The sequence below is a fragment of the Psammomys obesus genome, unplaced genomic scaffold, assembly GCF_907164565.1.
Source record: "Psammomys obesus unplaced genomic scaffold, mPsaObe1.curated_primary_1811, whole genome shotgun sequence".
Taxonomy (NCBI): Eukaryota; Metazoa; Chordata; class Mammalia; order Rodentia; family Muridae; genus Psammomys; species Psammomys obesus.
Window position 1 is genome coordinate 8,538,043 of NW_026590062.1, and position 8,482 is coordinate 8,546,524.

Below are 8,482 nucleotides of genomic sequence, written 5' to 3' on the forward strand. Positions count from 1 at the left end.
ACACCCACCTGTACCTCAGGCTACCTGAGTCTTCACGAAGGTCCTGAAGGTGACAAGGGACACATTCGCATCCTGCTTGAAGACTCAATTCTCTTCCCTGTGGCAAGCTGAGGGAATCCTGGAATTTCCTGTTTAAAAAAAAAAAAAAAAAAAAAAAAAAAAAAAACAGTGCTGGGAGAGTTCAGTGGGATAACAGAAGCAAGCCAGGCTTGCAGCGCAGGCGCCTTCACACACTGAGCCCTCCTCAGCCCTCCTCAGCCCTCCTCAGCCCTCCTCAGCCCTCCTCAGCCCTCCTCAGCCCTCCTCAGCCCTCCTCAGCCCTCCTGTTGTTCGTATTTGACCCAGAGGCTCACTGTATTTGCCCAGGCTGGACTCAAATTCACAGGCCCAACTCATATTCTCCCTCGGCCTCCCTAGTGTTTGTACAGGTGTGTGCCACCATGCGTGGCTCAGGAAACTGGACTTGAAGAAGTCAAAAGTGCTTTGGTTGATAGCACAGTGCATTAAGCATGTACTACATGCATGCTAAGCATGGTCAGTGGAGTGCGGAGGGGAACCACACAACAGTCTACCCCAGTAGAGCCTCGCCCAGTGTTGTGTGACCCTCACCAAGCTACTTAAACACTCTGAGTTTCACTGGCCCTAACCAAAGAGTACAGATAATTGGATCTTTTGGAATGGCCATTATTATAAGAAACACAGAGAAGATGAGAGAAACGCCCACCACAGTGGTGAGGACAGTCTCCCAGGGAGGAGAGGCAGGTCTGTGCCTACTTCCTTTCCATGGAGGTTCTTGAATAAATCTAGGCCAACTGGGTTAAGTGTTCCGAGCATGGGAAGGACCGCACCGCTTGAAGGAAGTGTCTCCCTGCCCCGGCCAGCGGAGCTTGTTATTAGCGGGGATAGAAGAGAATCCGAACCTGTGAAAAGATGGGCGAGAAAGAGAAACCAGTCCAAGCAAACAGGTGCTTGTCAAGGACTAACTTTACTGAGCAGAATCAGCTTTTATAAAGGGTTCAGGATAAGGAAGTAGGGTGGGTTAAATTACAGATTCTTCTTGGCCAGGGGCCTGAAACATCTTGTGATAAGCCATGGTTCTGTGAGCATATCTCTGCTGTTGCCAAGCAGTATGTTTACTGCAGGTAAGGGAACGGGCAAGTTGAGGCAAGTTGGTGAGCTTCCACAGGTGGTCTCTGAAGTTGGTGAGTTCTCTCAGGTGGTCCCTGACATCTCCCACTCCACGTTATAACAGAAAATCTAGAGTAAAGAGAGTAAGTAATTTAACCAAGATAACATAACTTTGCTTTTTTTTTTTTTTTTTTTTTTTTTTGTCCTTGCTGTTTTTGGTTTGGGTTTTGTTGTTTTTCTGAGAAAGAATCTCACTCTGTAGCTCTGGCTTTTCTAGAACTCACTCTATAGACCAAACTGGCCTCAGTCTCATAGAGATCTGCCGTTCTCTGCCCCTGCTGTCCTAGTCCTAGGATTAAAGGCCTGTGCCACAATAGCCAGTTTCTGTAGTGATGGAATCACACCCAGGGCTTTGCATATGCTAGGCAAGCACCCTACCAACTGAGACAGGTCTCCAGACCTTACATTTTGAATGGGTTTGTTTGTTTGTTTGTTTGTTTGTTTGTTGAGACAGGGTTTCTCTTGTAGACCTGGCTGGCCTTGAACTCACAGAGATCTGCCTGCCTCTGCCTCCCAAGTGCTGAGATTACAGGCATGCACCACCATATCCAACTGCACATTTTGAATTTTCTTTAAAAATTATTACTTTGTTTCTTTGTTGTGGAGGTGGGCATGCCAGTAGCATACATGTGGAAGTCTGAGGGATCAAACTCAGGTCATCTAGCTTGGCACAAGTGCCGTTCCACTCTGTGCCATCTTGCTGGCTCTAGCATCTTGAATGTAAAAACCCTGAGTTTGGCATTTGCCTTTAGTTGAAGTAGACAGATGCTCATTTTATGAGCGTGCTCCTTCAGGGTTCTACAAGTAAAGCTATTTGAAGATCAGGAATGGTGGCACATGCCTGTAATCTCAGCACTTGGAAGACAAAAGCAGGAAGGTGGTGTATTTGGGTCCAGCCTGAGCTACAGACAGAGACCCTGGAGAGGTGAGGGAGGCCTGTTTGCACAGTCCTATACTACCAGCTACATGGGAGGATAAAACAGGAGGATCACAAGTTCAAGGCCAGACTGGACATTTAGCAAGACCCTATCTCAAACTAAAAGTAAAGGGGGCATGGTGACTCACACCAGCAATGCCAGCACTTGAGATGCACAAGTAGACAGATCTCTATGAGTTCCAGGCCAGCCTGGTCTACACAGCAAGTTCCAGGACACCCTGCTCTATAGAGCAACATAGTGAGGCCCTGCAGCAAAAACTAATTGATTAATTATTAAAGGTGAGGGTGTGGCTCAGCAAGGTAAACTTGCCCATGCTGTTAGCAGCCCTGGGTTCAGGGTTCAGCTCACAGCACTGATAAACATCAAAAGACTCAGTATCCAAAGACGCATAAGTTAGTTCCATCAGATCTGCTTTTCTTCACTTCCTGACAGGTTCAAAATGGAAGAGTGCCCAGCCAGAGCGCCTCAGGATGGATGCCACCCTGGAAAAGTAGAGGGCACCGGTTTCAAATTCGAGCATTCTAGTCATTTATCGCTGCTCCTCAGCTAGGCAGAAATACCTCTCTGTCCTTCTGGCTGAAGGAGGCAGTACAAAGGATGAGGTTGTCTCAGAGTGCTTTTCCCTCGCCCAGTTTTGTGCTTATCCACCCACAAAAGTATTTTAAGCAGTGTTTCTATTATGCTATTCTGAGCCCATTACTCCACAGGGTGATTAAAATTTCTCTTGGCCAGAGACAAGAAGACAATATGTTTGCTGCGTCCAGGACTGTTGCTTTTCCCAAGCAGCCTTCAAAGGGGAAAAAAAACATAAACACTAAGCATGCAAAATACACGCTTGCTGCACAGCAGGAGTCTGCATAGCATCATGCCCTTCACCTTGGCCTGGACTCCCAGCAGCTGGGACAGGATGAGGGAGGCAGGATAATGGAGGCTCCCCACTTCCCTGACTTGCGTGTGCTTTAATCATCTCCATTCCCACCCATCCGGGGACAAGATGGCCATGTAATTTCTGCTGGTTTGACTTTTTGTGTGTGTGGAGGGATGGGATGGAGGCTGTCTTACTTTGTAGACCAGGCTGGCCTCGAACTCATAGTGACCCACCTGCATCTTGGCCTCTCCCTTTTGGCCTTTTCTGGCTGGGATTAAAGCCTGGAGGACGGATGAGCTTCTTCAGATATTTGAGTCTGGAAGACAGCCAAACTGGGGAAAACTTGTCTAACTGAGGGGTGGAAGTGGGGGGCTGGGAAAAAGGAACAGGGAACATTCCAAGAAGGAAAACAGAAAGGGCAAGGCCATCTTTGGAAGTAAACAGGGCCAGCTCAGAGAGGTCAGGAACCCGGGGGACAACCACACAGCAGACATCAGATGCAAATGAGAAGGGAAGCCTGTTGTAAGTGCACACCTGTAATCCCACACCAGGGATACTGAGACATCCAGGCCAGCTGGGGCTACATAGCAAGACTGTGTCAGGGAAAGGGTGGGAGGACAAAAAAACAAAAAAACAACCCTTAGGTAACCAACCAACCAGATAAATGAAATCATTAAATGAGTGTGGACAGAGGGAATGGAATGGAAAAGTCCAGCTTTGATTTCTTATCTTTACAGCTTATGGCCCGAGGGCAAGAGCTTTAACCTCAGAGAAGTTCTGTATCCTTATCTGCCAAATGGGAGCTTTAGAGCCACCTCCTGGGGCCTGGGGGGAGGATAGTATTGGAACTTGGCTAAGTACCAGCTTCCTTCTTCCTTCCTGATTCTCGTCTCTTTGATGACTTCTCTTTCACTTTCCTGGTTCACTTAACACCTCTCTCTCTCTTTCTTTCTCTCTCTCTATGTCTCTCTCTTCTCTTTTTCAGAGAAGAAACTGAAGCCCCCCCCCCCCCCCGCCACCACGCCACCCCCAGGCAAGACCGGGGCCACAAGCCCCCATTCTCTCTCTCAGGAGACAAGGCAGCCGAGCAGACACCCAGTGCCCCCAGCTACTCCCTTGCTGTTTTGATGAACACCTCGATGTCTTTCCGTATCTCCCCCGCGGCTACTTCTAGGCCTGGAGATTTCTCTGATCCTTCCCCCACCTCTCAAGCTGGCTGGAGTGTTTTGAAGCCAGCAGCTGATCATTCCCCACCAAGATCCAGGGGACATTAGCATCACTCTGGCCTACCTCCCAGACACACAGCAGATGAGATTAAAGAAAGGGGGCGTGTGATGCTCACAAGCCAAAGATTCCTGTGTCCCGCCCTGGGCCCTGGAGGAAAGCGGTATTGTTCTAGAGATAAAGTTACTAGTTGTGTAAATGCATCTTGAGGAACTTTCTCCTTGGAATCAAGGGCTTCTTGGAGATAACACCTGCAAGTCCAGACACATCCCAAGTGCTTAAGGAGCCTGGAAGCCCTTTCTGCAGGCAAATGGGCACTGAGGAAACTCCCCTAGGGGGCTTCGGATCTGCCACAGGCTGGCGCCATGGTGCTTCCTTTAGGCAGCACTCATCTTGAAAGAGAGGGATTCGCACCCCATTTTCACAGGGGCTAACTAAAGAATTCCGTAAGCTGCAGTGTCTCAGGTACAGAAGCGCTTTTGAACAGTCACCTGTAATATTTTGGTAGTCATCAGTGCCGGGTCATCTGGTCCCTTGCCCTTGCTGCTGCCAAAGTGAGACCAAGGAGGACCAAAGGTCACCACAGTGGTGGCGGCGCACACCTTTGATCCCAGCGCTCGGGAAGCAGAGGCAGGTGGGTCTCTGTTTGAGGCTAGCCTGGTCTACAGAATGAGTTCAAAAGTCTAGGCCATTGGGGGTGGGGAGGGCTCACAGTGGGGTTTGCCTCTCCAAATGCTAGATTTTGATTTTTAGAGACTTCTGGGGTCTCCACAGTAGATGGGTATCTTCATCCCTTCCACCCCTGACACCCTCCCTAGCTCTACACAACATGATCAAAACTGTAGCCCCCTGGGCTGGAGAGATGGCTCACAGATTAAGAGCACTGGCTGTTCTTCCAAAGGTCCTGAGTTCAATTCCCAGCAACCACATGGTGACTCGTAACCATCTGTAATGAGATCTGGTGCCCCCTTCTGGCATGCAAGTCCACATGCAGGCAGAATACTAGAAAATAATAAATAAATAGAAAGAAGAAAGAAAGAAAGAGAGAGAGAGAGAGAGAAAGAAAGAAAGAAAGAAAGAAAGAAAGAAAGAAAGAAAGAAAGAAAGAAAGAAAGAAGAAACTGTAGCCCCCTAAACCAAGCTCAGGGGAGCAAGCATGCATGTAAGCCCAACACTCCATAAGAGGCAGTAAAAGGCTCAGGAGTCCAAGGTCACCCTTTACTACACAGTGAGTTCAAGGCCAGCCTGGGCTATGTAAAACCTGTCTCCAAGTAAGGTTCCCTGTCCTGTCCCAAATTCTTCACATCCCTTCCCAGCCTGCCATCTGCCTTTTCTGAATTCATTCTTCAGCAAGAGTCTTTGGTAGAGATATGGACATAGTCTGTTACCTTCCCAACCCTCCCAATCCTGTAGCTCAGCCCAGGCTTGCATGGTCCTCTCCACTTCCTCCTTCAGGCCTCAGTTTCCCTACTCGTGGAATGGGAGCCTGGACTAGAGAAGCTAGAGGGGCCTCTTTCAATCCTGGCCACTATAAACACCACTACAAAATCCCCTCCCGCTACCAAGGCCTGCCAGGTCCCATTCTCCATCCTTCTTAAGAGTCCACACCTTCCCATGACAACTTCAGGCTTTCTCCTGACCCTAAACAGAGAGGACTAGGGGTGGGTCCATCACCACTGAGCTGCTCTGGGCTCCACTCTGGGGGTCTAATATAGCCTTTCCCTGCCTGGAAAAGAAGGACTTCCCTTGCCAGCTAGAGGGTAAAGCCCTGGGCTGGTGGTGAAGGAAGCAAAGGCCATATCCTCTAGCAGTGTACTTGAGTCAAGCTTTGAAAAAGGACAGACTAGTTGCTTTTTTATATTTATTGTGGGGGGGGGAGGGGCACACTCACATTCTTGAGAATATATGGGTGTGTGCAGGTCACCCTGTGGAGGTCAAGAGGGCAACCTGAGGGAGTCAGCCCTCTCCTTCCACCTTGATGGTACAGAAAGGCCCAAATTCAAGTCACGGGGCTTGGCATCAGGGCACCTATACTCACTAAGCCATTTTGCCCCCCCCCCCCCACACACACACACTTTTATTTTATTTTAAGACAAGGTCTTTTGTAGCCCAATATGACCTGGAACCTGATACACAGCCAAGGCTGGATATGACCATGAACCAAAGTCCCACCTCTGGAATGCTGGGATTGCAGGCATGCACCACACCCAGCCTGGACATTATTTAATAACTTATTGTTTATGGTGTAATTCTTTTTACCAACTGTTTTAAGGAATAAGTTCCTTCTCCGGTCCCCCCAATACCTGGAATGTGTCAGTTGCCCGGGACCTTGTCAATGCTTGAAGGGTCCGTCATTTGCATCTTAGCTACTGCACTGGATGTGGACCTTTGTCCATTGTTTTCTGAGACCAGCTCTGTAGGCCAGGCTGGTCTTGAAAGGTCCATCTTCCTGTTTCTAATTCTTAAGTGCTTGGGTGACAGATGCACATTCTCATTGTAGTTTCTCTCCTTCACCCTCCCCCTCCTCCTTCCCCTTTCTCTGCCTTCTTTGAGACAGAGTCCCTCTATGTATGATAAAGCCATGGCTAGCCTGGAGATGTTCCCGACTGTGCCTCCTCACTGCTGGGATGAACTGTGTGGTTTTATTGTTCTAATGGCTACTGAAACTGAGCACTTGCTGCTGTGTGTTCTTCTGTCCGTTGAAGAAATCTTCTGCCTGGTTTAATTGGGTCATTTCTCTTCTGATGACTGCATTCAGAAACTTCTGTGAATAGCCTATATCTGTGGTCCCTTGTACCTCCACAGCAAGGCACAGACTCTATCTTAAAACCAACCATCTGCAGGATGGTGGTGGCACAGGCCTTTAATCTCAGCAGAGGCAGAGGCAGAGGCAGAGGCAGAGGAAAAGGATCTCTGTGAGTTTGAGACCAGCCTGGTTGAGAGGGTGAGTTCTAAGACAGCAGGATTACCCTGTCTCAGGAAACCAAAAGCCCAGACTAAAACCAAGCCAAAACAAAATAAAACAAAAAACAAAAACACCAACCATTTTTCTTCATAAGCACAAAGTCCAGAATTTGATCCTTTAAGACTCCTAAACCTGATGGGGGACATACCTGTAATCCCAGCACTTGAGAAGTTGGAGACAGGAGAATACCCTTAGGTTCAAGACCAACATGAGCTATGTATCTCAAACAAACAAATGAACAAACAAAAACCCTAAAATAAGGGGGGGAAAAACACACTTTGAGGGAAAATGAGCCCCCAAGGGTGGAAACAGAGAGAGCTAAGTCTTGTAAGTAGGGAACCATGGTGGTTCTATTAAAATGGTTGGAAGTGAAAGGTGACATATTCGTTCTTGAAGTTGTTATAAGGTCCATGCGTTCATGCTGTTACTGCCACCATGTCCCTGCTCAGCCAGGGTCAGGCACTGCTATTCAGATGAATTCATGGAACAGCCTGATCACCCTCAAAGGTCACCAAGGAGAACAAAAGCTTGTCATCTGGCTGGACAGCCCCGAGATCTGACGCACTCTCTCAGGAAACCAGGTTACATGCCAAGATGATGGTGGAAATCATCCTTTATAGTCACCCCAGCTCCCAGGAACTCTCTCTTTGTACCTGACTCCTCCCCTCCCCCTCTCCCTAAACCTCCTCCTGCTTCTGCCTTCCACGTGCTGGGATCTCAGGCTTATGACATCTGGATTGGCAAGTTGGTTCCATTTTGCAGGCTCCAGGGCAAGAGCCACTTCACTCCCAAACAGCACATAGATAGCAGAGCTTGCTGGTCACCTTTAGAGTCTGCTGGCTTTGTCAGTGTGTGACTGTGACCCCACCTCTGTGTTCATAGGATCTTCTGTGTGTTTCTATATTTCTTTTCATTCATTAGCTCCCTCCCCACCCCACACCCCACCCCCACCCCCTCAAGACACCATTTCTCAGTGCAGCCCTAGCTGTCCTGGAACTCGATATGTAGACCAAGGTAAACTTGAACTCAAAGATCCACCTGCTTCTGCCTCCTGAGTGCTGGGATCAAAGGCGTGCATTACCACTCCCAGCTTTCTTATTTTTTGAAAATACACACTATCACATTCGTATGGCAGTCAGTCAGAAGACAACTTGTGCAAACCAGTTCTCTCTATACATCATGTGAGTCCCAGGGATCGAACTCAGGTCCTCAGGCTTGGTGATGAACTCCTTTACCTGCTGAGCCATCTTTATCTTCTTCTTCTTCTTCTTCTTCTTCTTCTTCTTCTTCTTCTTCTTC

The 8,482-nt window shown here is 48.4% G+C and overlaps 1 long non-coding RNA gene across 1 annotated transcript in view; it reads right to left on the bottom strand.

Annotated features, from left to right (window-relative positions):
* Nucleotides 1-1,008: 1,008 nt before the first annotated feature.
* Nucleotides 1,009-8,482, bottom strand: part of LOC129676163 (uncharacterized) — a 23,421-nt gene continuing 15,947 nt past the window's right edge. Inside the window, exon 3 of the long non-coding RNA XR_008720029.1 lies at nucleotides 1,009-1,257. This is a non-coding gene — a long non-coding RNA (uncharacterized LOC129676163). The remainder of the gene's footprint in view (nucleotides 1,258-8,482) is intronic.